Below are 22390 nucleotides of genomic sequence, written 5' to 3'. Positions count from 1 at the left end.
GTAGAGGGGGATCGCCTCCCACCCTGGAGTCTCCGATCCCGGCCCGATTTTATCTTCCCCAGTTCGCACTCACATTAGAAGGCTTTCTCAGTGGATTCAGCGTCCTTTTTCTCCCAATCTCTCAGGTTTTGTAAGGTTTCCAGTGGCTTCAGATCTTTTCTGTGTGATGTATGGGCGCGAGTGCAAGTACGGAGCTCCTTACTTCTCCGCCATCTTGCCCTCTCCCCCTTGGATGTGATTTTATACTACAGTTTTGCAAAATGTTGCCATTAGGGTAACATGAGCAAAGTGATCTCTGTATCATTTCTTAGAACTACACATGAATCTAAAATGATCTCAATAAAAATTTCAATTAAAAATAATAATCTTTAGAAATGGCTATTTTTCCTTTTCTTGTTCAATTAGTGGTACTCACTTTTTTCTTTTCTTTTTTTTTTTTTTTTTTAATCAAGGGAAGGGCAACATAATACCAAGGATTGCCAGGTGAATTAAGAGCATAATGTGGGTATGGGTAATTCTTGTCTTTAAAAATAAGCTATAGACATGTAATAGTTTTAGTGTTAATTTTGCCTACATTTGTGTTTCAGCATGCAGTACTGTTTTTTTATTTCCACCAAATGCCTAATAATAATGGCATAGGTAAGTGAAATTTTGACAAACAGAAATAATTTTAAGTGCCAATGCTTTTTAAAAGGAATCTACATGTTGGAATATCGCATACTTAACACAAGTAAATAAAAGCACAGGTTATCTAATTACCTCTTGAAATTTTGAAATGAAATCTTCTCTAAAATTTTGTTTTTGCTACGCTTTAATCTTTGTTTTTAAAGCACAACTGTTAATAGGCAATTAGCTGCTTTATTGAATATGAGCTAAACCATCACATACCATATTAATGCAAATTACTATACTAAGTACAAGGCAAAAGGGCATAGTAATCTTTTGTGGTCTTATTCTTTGGAAGAGGTTGGGAGAATATTGGCTTGAATTCTATCAACCTGTCTACTTAATTTTGTGTTCTTAAAAATACTGTTCATAAAACTTATTAGGTGACAAGTTAAACTGAGCATTAAATGGAACGTTAATGGCAAATTATTTGTGAATGTCTATCTTAAGGTTTTTTTCTTTCTTAATGAACTAGAATTTAGTGTGGAATATAAGGCTTTGTTTTTTAAAATATTTAGTTTTCTTTAATTATAGTCTCTGATATTATAAAACTTTGTTATTTGTCCTTTGAGAATTTCTAACTACAAATTAAGTTAAATGATTGTTCCAAAATCTGCTTTGTTATCAAAAGGCATTAAAACATTTCTTGTGGCAAGAAAGGATCCTGTTAGTTTTTGGTTGCTATTGTCTGGGATTATCAAGTAAGAAGACATGAGGTAGGAAATGGCTAATATTTGTACATACCAAAATATCACAACTTCATTGTCTTTGTATCTGAGCAGTCCTGAGATTATCTTGCTTCTCAGCAGGCGTGTGGTGTGCACTAGCAACTGGCTCTGGTGATCTGGCCATTGTACTCTGTCGTCTCTATCCTGAGGGTGTAGGGGATTATGCTATCAAAGCACTGAGGATGCAACCAGTAAAACAAAACAAATAAAAAATTAAGTTGTTCTGTTATGTCGGAGTTCATCAGCCTATGTGCCAGAAGACAGATGAAAATCCAGGCCAATTAGTGTCTTCTGAGTAGTTTCTGGACGTAGTCTTGTAAGCCCATCTCTGTATTTTCTTGGAGTTTTCAAGCTGGTTTGTGCTGGTCAAGCCTGAATGATCAGGACTAAAGAGAACTATAGCTTACCTTAGTATGCATACTCAGAGCTGTTCGTATCCAGCTTCACCATACTGTTAACAGAAGTCCTGATGCTTCCGGCTGTGCTCCATGACTTGCTTTATTCAGTAACCAGAACGTTTATCTTCCTGGATGCTGTTCTGCAGGTGGTTGACCATAGCTGTCAGGATATTGGAGAGACTCACCAGGCCAAGGCTGAAGAGCTCATTCCAGCAGGGCAGCATAAGGCTGATGTTGCATTCCTGACCACGTGTCTGAACAGCTGGCACAGGGAGGAAAAGCAAGGGGGGTGTAGACTTGCAGATGTAGCACATGTTGAGGTATTCTGGAATGGGGTAGGCATCATGAAGCTAAATGTGATGTAAGTGTCTAAAAGTTGGATACCTTTGACCTCAACGATGGGTGTGGACTGCTCTCCAGTGATGACGTGGATGATCTCTCCTCCACTGTTTTGTCTGCCAGGCTGGGAGACAAGAAGCTGTGGTATTAAGTGCTTTTGCTAAGGTATCATATGCTCAAGGAATCTCACTTGCAAACTGGTTCTCCCATGGTATTCTGAAGACTTACCATTGTTAAGGGATTCACTTAGGTTGGCAAGGGATCTACATTTGCCAGTGTGCCCAGAGGCCCCTGGCTCATGTCAGCTTTAGAATCCATGATCAGGAGACCCATAACATCCTCGTGTATCAAGGGTGCTGGATGTTCACAGCATCCTGCATCAAGAAGACCTATTTCTCAGCTAAAGGAGCACAGTTCCTTGGTTTTCCTATTTCACATCAGAGAGCTTTTTCCTTTTGTTTCCCCCTAAAAGGCTTCTGTTCACACTGTACAATTTCCATTTTTATACTCTTCTCTAAGCACTTTTTCATTAAGCAAAACTGATAGCTCTTTAGGTGGTGCTTACTGATGATGCAGTCTTAGTTGCTCTGACAGCTGTAGGTCAAATTTTTCCGTATGTCCCTTTGTAATAAATTTCGCCTCCTTCACAACCGACAGCCCCATAGTGACACCCAGGTGTTTTGTTGCCACAGACCGTACAGTACTTATCACCGGGGGCCACGGGACGTGGGCCTTCCACAGAAACGGTCCACAGAAACGGAGACCCTGACGATCTGGATCCCGCCGGGGATGAGGCTGTCCCAGGTGGTGAGAATGAGCTGCTTGGCGTTGGATGTCTCCAGGGAAGCCAGAATCGCCTTCTCAGTTCCAGCTCGTCTGGGCTGATGAGGATGAACTGCTGCTTGGGGAAACCAGAGGCGTCCATTGCCGTGACTATCTGGATTTTCTGGCCCGTCTGCTGCTCTGTACAACCTGGACTTGCGGAGGCCTGATGACTCCAGAGTGGGCGGGGGGGTTACCTGAATGCACCGGAAGGGGCCGGCCATCCCACGAGATTCCTGGGAGAGAGAGATCTGTGTGTGCTGTGCTTCACCCACTTTGTGCTGGACATGCCCCTCCATATTTATAGCCACCGGGAAGCAGGCTCATCAGAGAAATTCGAGATTTGGCACCAAAGAGGCCTAGAAGCAGGTGGGCGGCCTGTGTGGTTGGTGGGAGGGCAGGGCATGGGAAACCCAGCTCCTGGGCGGGTTGGCGGACGGGGGAGCCTGGAGCAGTGGGTTCAAAAGGCCATAGGCCAGAGAGGAGATGGTTGAGGGGAGGGATGGTAGGGAACAGCAAGGGCAGCGTGGGGGCAACCGGGGGTGGTGAGGATGGGAGATTGTTACCGTTTTTTGTCAGTACAAGTTCAAAGTTCATGGCCCTCGTGCTCCACAACGGGCTTGTTTTTTTCTTTAATTTTTTTTTTTTACGTTTTTATTTATTTTTGAGAGAAAGAGACACAGAGAGTAGGGGAGAGGCACACACACACACACACACACACACACACACACACAGAATCTGATGCAGTCTAAAGACTGTCAGCACAGAGCCCACCCCGGGGCTCAAACTCAATTTAATAATAGTTAAATTACAAAATAAAAGTTGTTGTGAGACGAGCAAATTTCCCCGCACTTGATTTTAATGTATTGTGTTGATTTTCTAAAACAATTCAGAGGAGTCAATATTCACAGTAGCTGGAGTTGAGTATTTATGAAAAATCTGGCATCGGGTATTTATGGGTGTATATGTGTGTGTGTATGTATAAAACCCAAGATTATATGAACTAGGAAGCAATTACATGTCTTGTGAAGAGTTTTGAGACAGATTTATAAATGCTTTTCAAAGCGTGGGATTTGAAAAAGGAGCAGACATCTTGTTTCCAAAACCGGAAGTTTTTGTCAGGACTGAAATCAAGATTATAGCTGCCACAGAAGAGGGAAAAAAAAGGAATGTGAATGTGGTGTGGAATAATCTGGCCCTAATCATCTATCTGATGGCAAAGGTGCTGAAGGATAACCCTGCACTGTATCTAGAAAAATCCGTGCATGAACTGATTCCAGCTGTGATGACAGCCATGCCTGCAGTTAGATGTGGATAATCACTGGGTGGTTTGCTACCTGCCTGGTGGCCCAGATCTTCAGGCATTTCAGCACAACCACCACCAACATCCAGTCCCAGATCACAAGGACCTTCACCAAGAGCTAAGAGGACTGAGAAGATTCAGTGGACAACTCATATGGCTCTGTCTCAGGCTTGGCTGAACATGGACACACTATGATTAAGACTCTGATTCTACCATGGCTGTAGCAGGAAGGCTAGTGGATCCAGGGTGTTCTGGATGGCCCTTTGCTGAGCAACACTGACCACATCTGAGCTGACGACGTGCAGAGCCTTCTCCTGAAACACTGTGCCCCAGTACCAGCAAAAAATCCATGTATGAATTGCTGTGATGACGGCCATGCCTGCAGTCACATGTGGGTAATCACTGGGTAGTTTGCTACCTCCTGCCTGGTGGCTGCACCCACCATCTAATAACCAGGATGTCTGTGGGGCAGAATTTGGGTCCCTTGGACTCCTCGTTTCCTCCCATGTGGTCAAGGCTCTGGCCCAGGCTGCCGTGCAGGCTCAGCAGGTCAGCAGGACTACTCTGACCACAACTCAGCACTGGTCCACACTGACCCTCTTGCAGGCCCCTCGGCTTGGCCCGAGTATCCCTGGTTTTCTTAAGGTCCCAGCACATTGCCTGTCTAGACACTAGTATGTGTGTGAACTGCAGCACCATCTCACCCTCCCCTCCTTTGACCAAGTTTATTATAATATTGTTGTCCTCCAGTGGCTCATGCACCCAATAGGTCCTGTCCCTCAGCACTTCATCTTCTGGATCATGTTCTAGTCTACCTCTCTGGTTACCACCATGGTCCCTGGTGGCAGCCTATTGCTAAGCTGATTTCCACTGTCACAACTGCACCCCCGCACTACTGCTTTTTTGGTTCCTGAAGTATCCAGAAGTACATCATGACTCTCTTCTCCCAACAGAGGAGGGCATCACTTGTCCTTCCCAAGCTCCCCCCCGTCCTCAGCGCCCTCCTGACTTGAGGGCAGTGCCATCTATGAAGGGCAATAGGAAGCAAGGAATGTCCCTTCTCCAGCTCCAGAGACTCAAAAGGCTAATGGCTTCCAGCTGCCTGGGTCTGGCTTTCCTCAGCCTGCTCCTTATGCTGGTACACATTAGCTGCTTTCCCTCAGATTCTCACACACATGCTGGGTAGTAGTTTGTCTCCCCTCGCTCCCCCCCCCCCAGCCATTGTTTTCTTTTTAGATGTTGTATAGCCACTTCCATATTCTGAAAATTTGACTTCTTTAAAAAACAGACTTGAATGTAAGGCCCAAAACTGTGAAACTCCTGGAAGAAAAAATAGCACTGAGGCTCGAAGTTGGTCTTGGTGATGATTTTTTGGATTTGACACTAAGAGCAAAGGCAATAAGAACAAAAATAAACAAGAGGCACTACACCAAAATAAAAAGCTTTTTTACAGTGAAGGAAGCCACTAAGGACATGAAAAAGCAACTTACCAAATAGGAGAATATATTTCAAAAAATGTATCTGATAAGAGACTAATATCTAAAATATATAAAGAACATACATAACACTAAAAAACAAATAATCTAATTTTAAAATGGGCAGGGACAGCTGGGTGGCTCAATTGGCTAAGCATCTGGCTCATGATTTCAGCTCAGGTCATGATCTCATGGTTTGTGAGATTGAGCCCCCACACTGACAAGCACAGAGCCTGCTTGGATTCTCTCTCTCCCCCTCTCTCAGGCACTCCTTCCCTGTTTGTAAGCACATGCTCTTTCTGTCTCTCTCTCTCAAAATAAATAAATAAATAAACTTAAAAAAAAAGATGGGCAGAAGACCTGAATAGACATTTTTCCAAAGAAAAATACAGATGGCCAACAGACTCATGAAAAGGTGCAGCTAGGGAGAAAAGGGCCCTAACATACAAAGGGAAACCTATCAGAGTGGTGACAGACCTATCTACTGAAACGTGGCAGGCCAGAAAGGAATGGCAGGAGACCTTCAGTGTGATGAACAGTAAAAATATGCAGCCAAGAATCCTCTATCCAGCAAGCCTGTCATTCAAAATAGAAGGAGAGATAAAAACCTTTCCAAATAAACAGAAATTGAAAGAATTTGTCACCACTAAGCCAGCCCTACAAGAAATCCTGAGGGGGACACTCTGAAGGAAAGGTTGCAAGGAACATAGATACCAGAGACACCACCACAAACATGAACCCCACAAAGGATACAAAGACTCTAAACCCACATATTTCAATAATAACACTGAATGTAAATGGACTGAATGCTCCAATCAAAAGACATAGGGTAGCAGAATGTATAAAAAAAACCAAAATCCATCTATATGCTGTCTACAAGAAACTCATTTTAGCTGTAAGATGCCTTCAGATAAAAGTAAGGGAATGGAGAAATATATATCATGCTACTGGAAATCAAAAGAAAGCCTGAGTAGCTATACTTATATCAGACAAACTGGACTTTAAATTAAAGACAATAACAAGAGATGAAGAAGGGCATTACATAATAATTACAGAGTCTATCCATAAGGAAGAACTAACTATCATAAATGTCTATGCACCGAATATGGGAACACCTAAATATCTAAAACAATTAATCACAAACAGAAACAACAAGCTTATAGAAGATAAGAATGTGCTAATAGCAGGGGACTTTAATTCTCCGCTTACAGCAATGGACAGGTCAACCAGACAGAAAATCACTAAAGAAATAATGGACTTGAAAGACACATTGGACCAGATGGATCTGACAGATATATTTAGAACTTTACATCCTGAGGCCAGGGAATTTACTTTCTTCTCAAGTGCGCATGGCACATTCTCCAAGATAGATTATGTACTGGGACATAAAGCATCCCTCAATAAATATAAAAGCATTGAGATCATACCATGCACACTCTCAGATCATAATGCTTTGAAACTTGAAATCAATCATAGGAAGAATTCTGGAAAACCTCTAAAAACATGGAGGTTAAAGAATTCCCTACTAAAGAATGAATGGGCCAATCAGGCAATTAGAGAGGAAATTTAAAAATATATGGAAACAAAAGAAAATGAAAACAGAACAATCCAAAATCTATGGGATGCGACCAAGGCAGTCCTAAGAGGAAAGTACATTGCTCTCCAGGCCTATTTCAAGAGATTAGAAAAAGCACAAGTCCAAAATCTAACAGCTCCCCTAAAGAAATTAGAGGCAGAGAAACAAGAACACCCTAAACCCAGTAGAAGAAGAGAAATAGTAAAAATCAGAGCAGAAATAAACAACATAGAGACCAAAGAAACAATTGAACAGATCAATGAAACCAAGAGTTGGTTTTTTGAAAAAATAAACAAAATTGACAAACCTCTAGCCAGGCTTCTCAAAAAGAAAAGAGAGAGCACCCAAACAGACAAAATTATGAATGAAAATGGACTTATTACAACCAACCCCTCAGAAAGACAAGCAATTATCAGGGAATACAATGAAAAATTATATGCCAACAAATTGCACAACTTAGAAGAAATGGACAAATTCCTAAACACACACTCACTACCAAAATTCACAAGGGAAGAAATAGAAAACCTGTACAGACCCATAACGAGTGAAGAAATTGAATCAGTGATCAAAAATCTCCCAACAAATAAGAGCCCTGGACCTGATGGTTTCCCTGGGGAATTCTACCAGACATTTAAAACAGAATTAATCCCAATTCTTCTCAAGCTATTCCAAAAAATAGGAATCGATGGAAAACTCCCGGACTCATTTTATGAAGCAAGCATCACTCTGATTCCCAAGCCAGACAGAGATCCAGCTAAAAAAGAGAACTACAGGCCAATATCCTTGATGAATACGGATGCAAAAATCCTCAACAAGATCCTTGCAAACCGAATCCAACAGCACATATAAAGAATTATCCACCAAGATCAAGTGGGATTCATTCCTGGGTTACAGGGCTGGTTCAATATTCACAAATCAATCAATGTGATACATCACATCAACAAAAGAAAAGATAAAAACCATATGATCCTGTCAATAGATGCAGAAAAAGCATTTGACAAAATACAGCATCCCTTCTTAATAAAGACTCTCGAGAAAGTTGGGATAGAAGGAACCTACTTAAACATCATCAAAGCCATCTATGAGAAGCCTTCAGCTAACATCATCCTCAACGGGGAAAAACTGAGAGCTTTCCCCCTGAGATCAGGAACACGACAGGGATGTCCACTCTCACCACTGTTGTTTAACATAGTGCTGGAAGTCCTAGCATCAGCCATCAGACAACAAAAGGAAATCAAAGGCATCAGAATTGGCAAAGAGGAAGTCAAACTTTCACTCTTCGCAGATGACATGATACTCTACATAGAAAACCCGACAGACTCCACCAGAAGCCTACTAGAACTGATCCAAGAATTCAGCCAAGTTGCAGGGTACAAAATCAACGTACAGAAATCGGTTGCATTTTTATACACCAACAATGAAGCAACAGAAAGAGAAATCAAGAAACTGATCCCATTCACAATTGCACAAAAAACCATAAAATACCTCGGAATAAACCTAACCAAGGATACAAGAGATCTGTATGATGAAAACTATAGAAAACTTATGAAGGAAATTGAAGAAGACACAAAGAAATGGAAAAACATTCCATGCTCATGGATAGGAAGAATAAATATAGTTAAGATGTCATTACTACCTAAAGCACTCTACACATTCAATGCAATTCCAATCAAAATTGCACCAGCATACTTCTCAAAACTAGAACAAACTATCCAAAAATTTGTATGGAACCACAAAAGACCCCGAATAGCCAAAGTAATACTGAAAAATAAAACCAAAACGGGAGGTATCACCATCCCAGACTTCAGCCTCTACTACAAAGCTGTCATCCTCAAGACAGTATGGTATTGGCACAAAAACAGACACATAGACCAATGGAACAGAATTGAGAACTCAGAAGTGGACCCAAAAGTATACAGCCAACTGATCTTTGACAAAGCAGGAAAGAATATCCAATGGAAAAAAGACAGCCTTTTTAACAGATGGTGTTGGGAGAACTGGACAGCAACATGCAGAAGAATGAAACTAGATCATTTTCTCACACCATGCACAAAAATCAACTCAAAATGGATAAAGGACCTGAACGTGAGACAGGAAACTATCAACACCCTAGAGGAGAAAGCAGGAAACAACCTCCTTGACCTCCACCGCAGCAACTTCTTACTTGACACATCCCCAAAAGCAAGGGAATCAAGAGCAAAAATAAACTGTTGGGACCTCATCAAGATTAAAAGCTTCTGCACAGCCAAGGAAACAACCCAGAAAATTAATAGGCAACCAACGGAATGGGAAAAGATAGTTGCAAATGACATATCAGATAAAGGGTTAATATCCAGAATCTATAAGGAACTCACCAAACTACACGCCCGAAAAACAAACAACCCAGTGAAGAAATGGGCAGAAGACATGAACAGACACTTCTCCAAAGAGGACATCCAGATGGCCAACAGACACATGAAACGATGCTCAGCATCCCTCCTCATCAGGGAAATACAAATCAAAACCACACTGAGATACCACCTCACACCAGTCAGAGTGGCTAAAATGAGCAAATCAGAGAACTCTAGATGCTGGCGAGGATGTGGAGAAACGGGCACCCTCCTACACTGTTGGTGGGAATGTAAGCTGGTGCAGCCCCTCTGGAAAACAGTGTGGAGGTTCCTCAAAAAATTAACAATACAACTCCCCTATGACCCAGCAATAGCTCTGCTAGGAATTTACCCAATGGATATAGAAATGCATTGTTTTGGAGCTATTTTATAATTTTGTATGTTGGAGAAAATTGATAATAATGAAATAATTCTTGTGTATAGAAATGCAAACTAATTGTGTGTAGCGGAATTCAATTGATTTCTACCCTGAGAATAGATCTATTTTGAAGCTATTTATAAATCATTTTAGCAATTCCTGTTGCCCAGATGCATGTGGTTCTTTGAATTCTCTTTGAAACTAATCATAACATCTTACTGATTCCTTCATTAATTAATGGGTTAAATCAAATTTCTGGTATCTACTGTTTTTAGTTTGTATGAGAGTCATGATTTTACCTTAAAAAATACTTTGACAGATGGTCAGTACATTCAAATAGTACAAAATGGAATCAAATGAAAAGCAAAAGTCTGCTTCCTACACAGTTTCACCTTCATGGATCCTAGAATCTAATGGTGAAGACAGATATTTATCAGATAATATAAGATACACTTAAAATCCTAATTCTTCAAAGTGTGTTGAAAACGTGGAACATATTTCTGTGGAAGCAGTTATAGGGTGACCTCACCTAGCCAGGGCGATCTGGAAAGGCTCTTCTGAAGTAGTAGCAAGTGGACTGAGCTCTAACAGGGAGTAAGGAAAACCATTGTTTATGAATGTAAACTGGGACCCAATGAAATGATAGTTCATGGAATTGAAGGTGGATAAGTAAAGAAGTTAAAAAAAAATGTGGGTCATTAGGACAGGTAGATTGAGAGAAAATAGAGACATTTACACATTTGAAGTTCTGATGAAGTTAATGCAAATTGAAAGGAGAGGCTATTATAGAGCCTGAGTTGTTTAAAATTGAATAGAAATTTTTGAAATTGAGCAGTTGAAAGAAATGAAAAGTTCAAGGTATCACCATGGGAGTGAGTGGCTAGGGTAAAATGAAGGATCTTTGAGACGAAGAAGTTAGGGACTTTTGAAGTCAGTTATTAGATTGATTGCCTATGTGGACAGTGAGGTCCCCCAGAATTTATTTATGGCAGAGCTTGGAGGTGAGCCATGTGCCTAGTCACAGGTGAATGAGGGGGAATGACCTGAGAGAAGAAAAACAGGAAGAAACAAGGGGAGAAACAATGGAGTGTCAGAGGATGATCTGCTGTCACCAGAGAAGGTCATCAGTGCCCTTGGGGAAGCCCAATTTCAATTAATTCAAGTTGGTAGAGGAGGAGTTCTGGGCCAGGATGAGACTATAGGGATTTTGTTGATTATGGATCAGGAGCTCTATGGGTGTAGTAGAAGGTTTGGGGTAGTGGACAGTGGGTGTGAGACCAGGTCATGGACAAGGCAGTATGAATATTTAAGAGATGGTACCCTAAAAAGTGGTTGAGGTGGTGGTTTACATTTTGGATATTGATATTTCAAAGCAAGGTCTAGACCAAAGTGGATTTAACTCTTAAACATATTTTTGAGGATGGGTAGGGACTAATGAGTAGCAGCTAAAGACTTTTTTTTAACATTATTTTTTATTTTTTCTGAGGCCAGATAGCAGCTAACAAAATCAGAATCCTTTGTTTCCTGCTACGTGAAAAATGATATCTCCTTGCTGATTTAAATTCCATTTCTTTTTTTTAATTTTTTTTATTTTTATTTATTTCTAGGAGAGAGAGAGAGAGAGACAGCGTGAGCAGGGGAGGGTCAGAGAGAGAGGGAGTCACAGACTGAAACAGGCTCCAGGCTCTGAGCTGGCAGTCAGCACAGAGCCCGACGCGGGGCTCGAACTCACGAACCGCGAGATCATGACCTAAGTGAAAGTCAGACGCTTAACCGACTAAGCCACCCAGGCGCCCCTAAATTCCATTTCTTTAATTTCCAATGAGGTTGGGCAAATTTTCATGTACTTTTTTTTAAGCATTTATTCATTTTTGAGAGTGAGAGAGACAGAGTGTGAGTGGGGGAGGGGCAGAGAGAGAGGGAATACAGAATCAGAAGCAGGCTCCAGGCTCAGAGATGTCAGCACAGAGCACGACGCAGGGCTTGAATTCACAGACCGTGAGATCGTGACCTGAGCTGAATTCAGGTGCTTAACTGACTGAGCCACCCACGTGCCTTTTTCATGTACTTTTAAAACATTTGTTTTAAAAATAATTCTCTTTAAAAAAAAATTTTTTTTTTAATTTCTGAAAGAGAGAGAGAGAGACAGTGTGAGCAGGGGAGGGTCAGAGAGAGAGGGAGTCACAGAATCCGAAGCAGGCTTCAGGCTATGAGCCAGCTGTCAGCACAGAACCCGACGCGGGACTCAAACCCACCAACCACCAGATCATGACCTGGGCCGAAATTGGACGCTTAACCGACTGAGCCACCCAGGCGCCCCTAATTCTCTTTTTTTTTAATTTGCACCAGCTCCTAGTAAATTCAGAAAATTAGCTCTTTGACATATTCATTATAAATATTTTTTCCACTAATTATTTGTCTTTGACCTTGTTTATGGTATTTTTGTCATGTAGCAGTTTTTAAAATTTATGTTCTATATTACCAGTCTTTCTTTTTTATGATTCTGGGTTTTGTGGTTCTGAGTTTCTGCTCCTTTTCCTCTAAATACTATAAATAATTTTACTTGTGATTTATTCTGAATGTTTTGGGAATTCATTTTAATAGTAAAATCTTTGTCCTATCAGAAATTAAATTTGGTATAAGAAAAGAGGAAGGAATCCAGCTTAACTTTCTTTCCAGATATATATTCAGTTGTCCCAACACCACTTAGCTACTGACATGAAATCTTACCCTTGTCAGAAAATTCCAATATAGTTGGGCCTATTTTAGAGAATAATGATTTATGTGAGATTGCATGTTATACTTGGAGTGAAATAGATTAAATTCTGACTCTAGAACTTGATGTTGACCTTGGCCAAGGAACTTCTCTGGGTTCGTTTTGTTTTTTTTTTTCATTCTCAAAATGGGCATAATCATAGCCTTAGAGGACTATGACTGTATGTGAAAGAATGCACCACTATGGCTAGAGCAGCGTAAGCAAGGCAGAGCACAGAAGAAAGGAGGTCAGAGACAATGAGGAGGCAGATTAACTAAGACCCTGTAGGGCATTGTGAAGACTTAGTTTTTGTCTTTGAGTGAGATGGGAGAAACCTCTAAGGATTTTGAACAGAGAAGTGATATGATCTAACATATTTTACGAGGCTTGTGTTTCGAAATTCCACTGTAGAAGGAAGCAGGGCAGGAGCCAATTGCAGTTTTGAGGACAGGGATGATGAGAGATTATAGCAGGATGGAAGCAGAGATTTGGGTAGGAAGTGATAGGATGCTGGATGGAGTTGCTATCAGCTGAGATGGAAAGACTCATGAGTAGAGCAGGTTTGGAGGCAAACATTGGGAGCTGAGAATTGATCATTAAAGGTATTAAATGTGAGAGATTTACCACATATCCAGGTGTAGATGTCAAGTTGGCGGAGTACCCACTGGGAATTCAGGAGAGAGGTCTGAACTGAAGATGAAATTTGGGAGTCATCAGTATATGGGCTGTATTTAATATATTTAAAGTCATGTGGCTGAGATGAGATCACCAAGGGAGAAGAAAAGGGTTACAAGACTGAATCCAGGCGAAAGTCGGATGCTTAACCGACTAAGCCAACCAGGCGCCCCTGGTATAAAGTTCTTTTTGAAATAAATTTACCTCTGTTTTTTTTTTTCTCAAAATTTTATTTAAATTCTAGTTAGTTAGGGGCGCCTATGTGGCTATGTCAGTTGGGTGTCTGACTTTGGCTTAGGTCATGATCTTGCAGTTCACGAGTTTGAGCCCTTCATCAGACTCTGTGCTGACAGCTCAGAGCCTGGAGCCTGCTTGGGATTTTGTGTCTCCCTCTGTCTCTGCCCCTCCTCTGCTCATACACCCCGCCTCAAAAATAAACAGAACAAAAAAAATTTACATTCTAGTTAGTTAAGCATACAGTGCAATATTGGCTTCAGGGATAGAATTCCTGAATTCTATTGTAGTTTATTCTGTTCCTACATACAACACCCCGTGCTCATCATAACAAATGCCCTCCGTAATATTCATCATCCACCTAACCCACCCCCCACTCACCTGCCTCCATCAACCCGCAGTTTGTTCTTTTTTAAATAGTCTCTTAGGGTGCCTGGGTGGCTCAGTCTGTTAATTGTCTGACTTGGGTTCAGGTCATGATCTTGCGGTCCTGTCGATGAATTCCAACCTCACATTGGGCTCTGTGTTGACTGCTAGGAGCCTGGAGCCTACTTCAGATTCTGTGTCTCCCTCTCTGTCGCTCTCTGCCCCTCCCCCACTCATGCTTGTGTGTGTGTGTGTGTGTGTGTGTGTGTGTGTGTGTGCGCGCGCGCGCTCTCTCTCACAAATAAACATTAAAAGAAGAGTCTTATGGCTTGTTTACCTCTCTTTCTTTCCCCCCTCCCATATGTTCATCTATTTTCTTTTTTTTCTTCCTCCCTCCCTCCCTTCTTCCCTCCCTCCCTTCTTTCTTTCTTTCTTTCTTTCTTTCTTTCTTTCTTTCTTTCTTTCTTTCTTTCCTTTTAGGGAGATCACAAATGGGGGAGGGGCAGAGGGAGAGGAAGAGAGAGAATCTTAATGTCCACAACCAGTGTGGAGCTTGATGTGGGGCTTGAGCCAAAATGACCTGAGCCAAAATCAAGCGTTGGACACTTAACTGGCTGAGCCACCCAGGTGCCCCAAGATTTCATTCTTTCTGATGGTTGAATAATATTCAATTGTATGTATGTGTGTGTGTGTGTGCGTGTGTGTATCTTCTTTATCCATTCATCAGTCGGTGGACACTTGGGCTCTTTCCATAGTTTGGCTATTGTTGATAATGCATGTGTCCCTTTAAATTAGTATTTTTGTATCCTTTGGGTAACTACCTCGTTGTGCTATTGCTGTGTCATAGGGTAAAACTTTGGTTTGTGAGCACAATTCATTCTGGAAACATGCTTGTAATCCAAAGCTCTTGTATAGCAAAGTGAATTTCACTATAAGAAATAATGGGAACTCAGATGATCTGCTCCACAACCCAAAAATATTCATATAAAATGATTACAATATTGTAATATGATACAAAATAATAAAGAAAATTCAAATATAAAGAAAAGTAAGCAAATTAACTTGTACTTACCTTTGAAAACCTTCATGGCTGATGTGAGGGAAACAGAGGAGGGTTATGGTGTAGGATGACTTTCACTATCACTAATGAAATCACTGCTATCTATTGGCTCAATGGAATCTTTTTCTTTTCGTGTGACTTTAAGAAGAAGCCTATCTAATGACACTTGCTTTTGCCTCCTTTTTGAGGATTTCATGGAAATGTGACATTGCATTGTCATTAAACAGATTTATTGCTCGCACTACAACAGCCTTATTCAGGTGGTGCTTTTCTCTAATATTTTGCTGTTTCCCATATTTTATGCATCTTCATAATCTCATTTGAAGTGAGGGATTCCTTCGCCTTTTTCTCCTTCTCCCCTGCAGATGAGAGTCAGACGTAGGCTTCTTATAAAATCTTGCAATTTTGGCCACTCGCATACCTCGTTTGTACTTCTCCAAGATTTCCTTCTTAACTTCCCTCGTAATTATCTCCTTCTTCTTACCACCTTTCTTTTCAACCTTCCTCTGCCTGGGGGCCATTGTATACATTCACACAGATGTTGACTACAGCACAGTATTAATAAACGCTTGTCATATACTGTATTTAACGTAACTGGCAGTAAGGAAATATTCCTAAACTTACTCTTGTATGGAAAAGCAAAGGGCTGTCCATTGGTGCTTTGAAGCGACAAAAAATACACTAGTACCAGTTGCAGGCACCTTCCTTTGTTCCGAAAAAATCACTGATTTCTGACAAACACCACAGCCTGAAACCGAACATCCAAGCATGGGAGAGAGAAGCTTTCCACAGTGAGCAAGTGAGAGAAGAACCATTGGTTCCATTGTGATCATGTGAAAATTGGTACCATATACTACTCCTATTGCAAGACATTGCTCATTTATCAAGTTAAAATTTATTAGAAACATTTGCTTGTCTTGTGGAACACTCACAGAACAAGTTACTTGCAATCCAAGGTAATTCTATTTTTAATGTTTTGAGGAACCTCCATACTATTCTCCAAAGCGGCTGCACCATTTTGCATTCCCACCAACAATGCAAGAGGGTTCTCTTTCTCTGCATCCTCGCCAACACCTGTTGTTTCTGGTGTTAATTTTAGCCATTCTGACAAGTGTGAGGTGGTGTCTCATTATGGTTTTGATTAGTATTTCCTTGATGATGAGTGATGTTGAGTATCTTTTCATGTATTTGTTAGCTATCTGGATGTCTTTGGAAAAGTGTCTATTCATGTCTTCTGCACATTTCTTCACTGGATCATTTGTTTTTTGGGTGTTGGGTTTGATAAGTTCTTTATAGATTTTGGATGCTAAACCTTTATCAGGCATGTTATTTGCAAATATATTCTCACATTCTAGGTTGCATTTCAGTTTTGTTGATTGTTTCCTTGGCTGTGCAGAAACTTTTTATCTTGATGAAGTCCCAATAGTTTATTTTTGCTTTTGTTTCCTCTGCCTCTGTGACATGTCTAGTAAGAATTTGCTCCGACTGAGGTCAAAGAGGTTGCTGTCTGTATTCTTTAGGATTTTGATGGTTTCCTATCTCACATTTAGGTGTTTCATCCATTTTGAATTTATTTTTGTGTTTGTTGTAAGTGGTCCGGTTTCATTCTTCTGCGTGTCACTGTCCAGTTTTCCCAACATCATTTGTTAAAGAGACTTTTCTCCTTTTGATATTCTTTCCTGATTTGTCAAAGAGTAGTTGACCATATAGTGTGGGTTCATTTCTGGGTTTTCTATTTGGTTCCATTGATCTATGTGTCTGTTTTTGTGCCAGTATCATACTGTCTTGATGACTGCCATTTTAGAATATAGCTTGAAATCCAGAATCATGATACCTCCAGTTTTGTTTTTCTTTTTCAGGATTGCTTTGGCTATTTGGGGTCTTTTTTGGTTACATACAAATTTTAGAATTGTTTGTTCTAGCTCCTTGAAAAATAATGATGGTATTTTCGTGGGGATTTCTCTAAATCTAAAAGGTTATTTTGGGTGGTATAGACATATTAACAAAGTTTGTTCTTCCAATCCATGAGCATGGAATGCTTTTCCATTCCTTTGTGTCATCTTCAGTTTCTTTCATAAGTGTTACGTAGTTTTCAAAGTACAGATCTTTAACCTCTTTGGTTAGGTTTATTCCTATGTATCTAACTGTTTTAGGTGCAATTGCAAATAGAATTGATACCTTGATTTCTTTTTCTGCAGCTTCATTACTGGTGTATAGAAACGCAGCAGATTTCTGCACATTGCTTTTATATCCTGCAACTTTGCTGAATTTGTGTATTACGTCTAGCAATATTTTGGTCTTTCAGGTTTCCTACATAGAATATCATGTCTGTGACTAGTGAAAGTTTTACTTCTTCCTTGTTGAGTTGGATATCTTTTATTTCTTTTAGTTGTCTAATTGCTTAGGATAAGACTTCCAGTACTATTATAGTAAAGGTGAGAGTGAACATCCCTGTCTTGTTCCAGACTGTAGGAGAAAGGCTCTCAGTTTTTCCCCAATGAGGATGATATTAGTCGTAGGTCTTTTGTATATGGCATATATGTTCCATTTATCCCTACTTTGTTAAGGGTTTTTATCAAGAATGGATGATATATATTGTCAAATGCTTTTTCTGCATCTGTTGAAAGGATCATATGGTTATCCTTTCTTTTATTAATGTTTTGTACCACGTTGATTGATTTGCAGTTATTGAACCAGCCCTTCAGCCCAGGAATAAATACACTTGATCATGGTAAATGATTCTTTTAATGTACCACTGGACTCAATCTACTAGTATCTTGTTAAGCATTTTTGGATCCATATTCATCAGGGATAATGGCCTGTAATTCTCCTTTTTTTGTGAGGGTTTTTGTCTGGTTTTGGAATCAAGGTAATGCTGGCCTCATAGAATGAGTTTGGAAGCTTTCCTTCCATTTCTATTTTTTGGAATAATTTGAGAAGAATAGGTATTAACTCTTCTTTAAATGTCTGGTAGAATTGCCTGGGGAAGCATTTGGCTGTGGACTTTTATTTTTTGGGAAATTTTTGATTATTGATTCACTTTCTTTGCTGGTAATGGGTCTGTTCAAATTTTCTTTTTCTTTTATTTTTTTTAGTTTTTTTTTTTTTTTTAATGTTTTATTTCTGAGAGAGAGACAGCATGAGCAGAGGGGGGTCAGAGAGAGAGGGAGACACAGAATCTGAAACAGGCTCCAGGATCTGAGCTAGTCGTCAGCACAGAGCCCGACACGGGGCTCGAGCCCATGACCCACGAGATCATGACCTGGGCCAAAGTTGGACGCTTAACCGACTGAGCCACCCAGGCATCCCTCAAATTTTCTATTTCTTCCTTTTTCAGTTTTTGTAGTTTTCATGTTTCTAGGAATTTATCCATTTCTTCCAGATTGCTTAGTGTATTGGCATATAATTTTTCACAATATTCTCTTATAACTATTTCTGAGATATTGGTTGTGATCTCTCTCCCTTTCGTTTGTGATTTTATTTGGGTACTTTTTTTTGTAAGTCTAGCTAGGGGTTTATCAATTTTATTAATTCTTTTGAGAACCAGCTCTTAGTTTCATTGATCTGTTCTATTTGTTTCTATATCATTTACTTATGCTCTTTATTATTTCCCTTCTTTTGCTGGCGTTGAGCTATATTTGCTGTTCCTTTTGTAGCTCCTTTAGGTGTAATGTTAGGTTGTGTTTTTGAGACCTTTCTTGCTTCTTGAGGTGGCCCAGTATTTCAATATACTTCTCTTTAGGACTGCCTTTGCTGCATCCCAAAGGTTTTGGACCATTGTGTTTTCATTTTCATTTCCTTTCCTGTACTTTTTAATTTCTTCTGTATTTCCTGGTTAACCCATTCACTCTTTACTCACGTATTGTTTAACCTCCATGTATTTGTGGTCTTTCCAAAGTTTTTCTTGTAATTGACTTCAAGTTTCATAGTGTTACTGTCTAAAAATATTCATGGTATGATCTCAACCTTTTTGTACTTGTTGAGGCCTGATTTGTGACCCAGTATGTGATCTATTCTGGAGAATGTTCCTTGTGCACTCAAAAAGAATGTGTATTCTGTGTGTTTAGAATGTTCTAAATATATCTGTGTATTTAGAATGTCTAGAATGTTCTAAATATATCTGGTAGGCCCATGTTATGGTCCAATAGGTCATTCAAAGCCATTGTTTCTTTGTTGTTTTCTACTTAGATGATCTGTCCATTGCTGTAAGTTGAGCATTAAAGTCCCTTACTGTTATTGTATTATTATCAGTAAGCTTCTTTATGTTTATGATTGATTTTTTTTTGGAGACATAAATATTTATAATTGTTAGATCTTCTTGATAGATAGTTCCCTTAATTATGATATAATTCCCTTCGTCTCTTGTTATAGTCTTTGGTTTAAAATCTAGTTTGTTTGCTATAACTGTGGCTACTCTGGCTTTCTTCTGACATCCATTAACGTGATAGATAGTCCTCCAACCCCTCACTTTAAGTCTAAAGTGAGTCTCCTGTACAGAGCATATAGATGGGTCTTGTTTTTTCATCCATTCTGATACCTTGTGTCTTTGAATTGGGTCCATTTACCCATTAGTCCATTTACATCAGGGTGATTATTGAAAAATATGAGTGAGTTTAGTGTCATTGTGTTACCTGTAATGTTGGTGTTTCTGGTGTTTTCTGTTCCTTTCTAGACTTTGTTGCTTTTGGTCTTCCTTCCTGACTCAAAGAGTTTCCTTTAATATTTCTTGCAAGGCTGATTTATGGTCACAAAATCCTTTAGTTTTTGTTTGTCTTGGAAACTCTTTATCTCTTCTTCTATTCTGATTGACACCCTTGATAAAGTATTCTTGGTTGCATATTTTTCCCATTCAACACATTCAGTATATCCTGCCATTTCTTCTGTCCTGCCAAGATTTTGTGAATCTGATCTGTCTTGTCTCATAGGGTAAGGACTTTTTTCCCTTGCTACTTTCATGATTCTTACCTTGTCTGTGCATTTTGTGAATTTGACTATTGTATGACTTGGTAATGGCTGGCTTTTGTGAATTTAATGGGAGTTGGATTCTGATGTCTGTGTCCTTCCCCCAGATTAGGGAAATTTTCAGCTATAACTTGGTCAAATAAATCTTCTGTCCTTTTATCTGTCTCTTCATCTTTCGGAATTCCTATGATATGAATGTTATGTTGTTTTAATACGTTGCTGAGTTCCCTGAGTGTACCTTTGTGACCCATTACCTTTGTTTTCCTCTTCTTTTCAGCTTCATTATTTTTCATAATTTTATTTTTTATATCACTAATTCATTCCTTTATTTTGTCCATCCTCACAATTATGGCATCCATTTAGGTTTGCATCTCAGTTATAGTATTTTTCATTTTGGCCTCACTAGATTTTAGCTCTTTCATCTCTGCAGTAAGTGATTCTCTAGAATCTTCTATGGTTTTTTTCAATCCCAGCTAGAATCTTTATAATTGTTTTAAATTTTAGTTTAGACATCTTATTTATATCTGTATTGATTAAATTTCTGGCCATTATTTCTTCTTGTTCTTTCCTTTGTGATGAATGCCTCTGTCTTGTCATTTTGGTTGGGGGGGGGGAAAGTAAAAAGAAATAATTAATAAAATAAAAATAAAAAAATAATAAAGGAAGCTGGATCCTGATATGTTTTGGTCTGCTTGTTAAGAGAAAACTTGGTAGGAAAAAAAATGGAAACAAAAAGATAAAAAAATAAAAATTAAAAAAATAATAAAATAAATTTAAAAAATACTCTTTCTGTATCCACGAAAACAAAAACAAAAATATAAACAAAACCGAAAAAGCCCAAGGGAAGCTAGATCCAGTTTCCCTAGAGAAGAAGCTTTGCGGCACCCTACGGTTAGTAGACTTAGTGTGTGGAAGGGATTTGTGCTGGTCCTCTGGGGGAAGAGCTTGCTGCTCTGATTTTCAGGCTGTCTTGCCCTACAGGAGATATGCTTAGTGCAGGGAGATGGGGCTTGGTGTAGCGTCTCTCTTCTCCACTTGGTGGTGCTATTTAGCTCACTGAGGTCTATCAGTGCTGGTTCACTAGGGTTGAAAATGGCTTCAGCCAGTTCTCTAGTCTCCAGAGCTAGAAGTTTGTGTACTCAAAGACATGTAATCAGTCACCCTTCTTGTGTCCTGGGCCTTCATCAGATCCCCTCGTTTTCCCTGTGTCTAAGCTGTCTGTCTGTCAGGCAGCACCACCCATCTGGGTTTTATCTCAGGTATGGCTGTTTCCAAACCCTGCACTTTCCAGAACTCCTGGCTTCAACCCACACTAATCCTCTGGGGGAGGGTCTCACTGTGCTACGGTCAGTGCCAGCTTGTCCCAGAAACCAGTCATGTGACTGTCCAGTGGCAACAGCCTGGAGTTTATGGTGAAGCACAACACACTGCCTTTGCTGCCCTCAGCTGGCATCTTTGTTCCTATATTGGTGACAGGGCAGCTCAGTGGTACCCAATGGGTCTTTTGCCCAGGGAGAGACCATATCACCTCTACCAAATGCACTCCAAGCAGGGAAACTGCTTCTCCCTGAAAGACCCAGGGCAACCTCAGACCATGCTGTCTGTTCCCAGGGCTCTGTCCTGCTTCCTCGCTGGAGTACCACTAGGGGCTGACCTCTGAAACCTCAGGTTCTATGCTCTGCTGTTTATAAAAATTGGTGGTATTGAAACCCTCTCCTCCCCCCACCCCGTGTTTTGGGGAACAGTTTCTTGTGCAGTCCCCTGCATGTGTTTTCACTCTTTTTTTTCTTCACTCTTAGCTCACCTCTCTGCAATCAGGGATCCCACCCTACTGCAATACCTGCTGCTCTTTTCTCCCGCAAAGCAGCTCTCTGTAGCGTTACCGAATGAGTCATTTTTCCTGTTTGTAGAAGTGCATCTTTGTTCTCTAAGAGTTCCAGTCAATTTCTTGGGTGTTTAGAATGATTTGATATTCCTCTAGCTATATTCACAGCGAGGAGGCAAGCTTAGCGTCCCCCTACTCCTTTGCCATCTTAACCCTCCTCTGAAATAAATGTATTTCAGTAGAAAAAGTAAATCAAGGGTGCCTGGCTGGCTCAGTTGGGAGAGTTGCAACTCTTTTTTTTTTTTTTTTATGTTATTCTATTCCATTCCATTCCATTCCATTCCATTCCATTCTATTTTTGAGAGGAGAGAGAGAATGTGGATATGGAACATGGATGAGCAGGGGAGGGTAAGAGGGAGAGGGAGACACAGAATCTGAAGCAGGCTCCAGGCTCTGAG

General features: G+C 40.1%; 2 pseudogenes; one reads left to right on the top strand and one right to left on the bottom strand.

The window, feature by feature from the left end:
* Positions 1-1174: 1174 nt before the first annotated feature.
* LOC120226933 lies at positions 1175-3550 on the bottom strand (annotated as a pseudogene).
* On the top strand, positions 3549-5405 carry LOC120226932 (annotated as a pseudogene).
* The last annotated feature ends 16985 nt before the right edge of the window (positions 5406-22390 follow it).

The sequence above is a fragment of the Hyaena hyaena genome, unplaced genomic scaffold (assembly GCF_003009895.1).
Source record: "Hyaena hyaena isolate Hyena2069 unplaced genomic scaffold, ASM300989v1 scaffold_1906, whole genome shotgun sequence".
NCBI lineage: Eukaryota > Metazoa > Chordata > Mammalia > Carnivora > Hyaenidae > Hyaena > Hyaena hyaena.
Note: the sequence above shows the minus strand (reverse complement) of the source record. Positions and strands in the feature narration are given on the sequence as shown.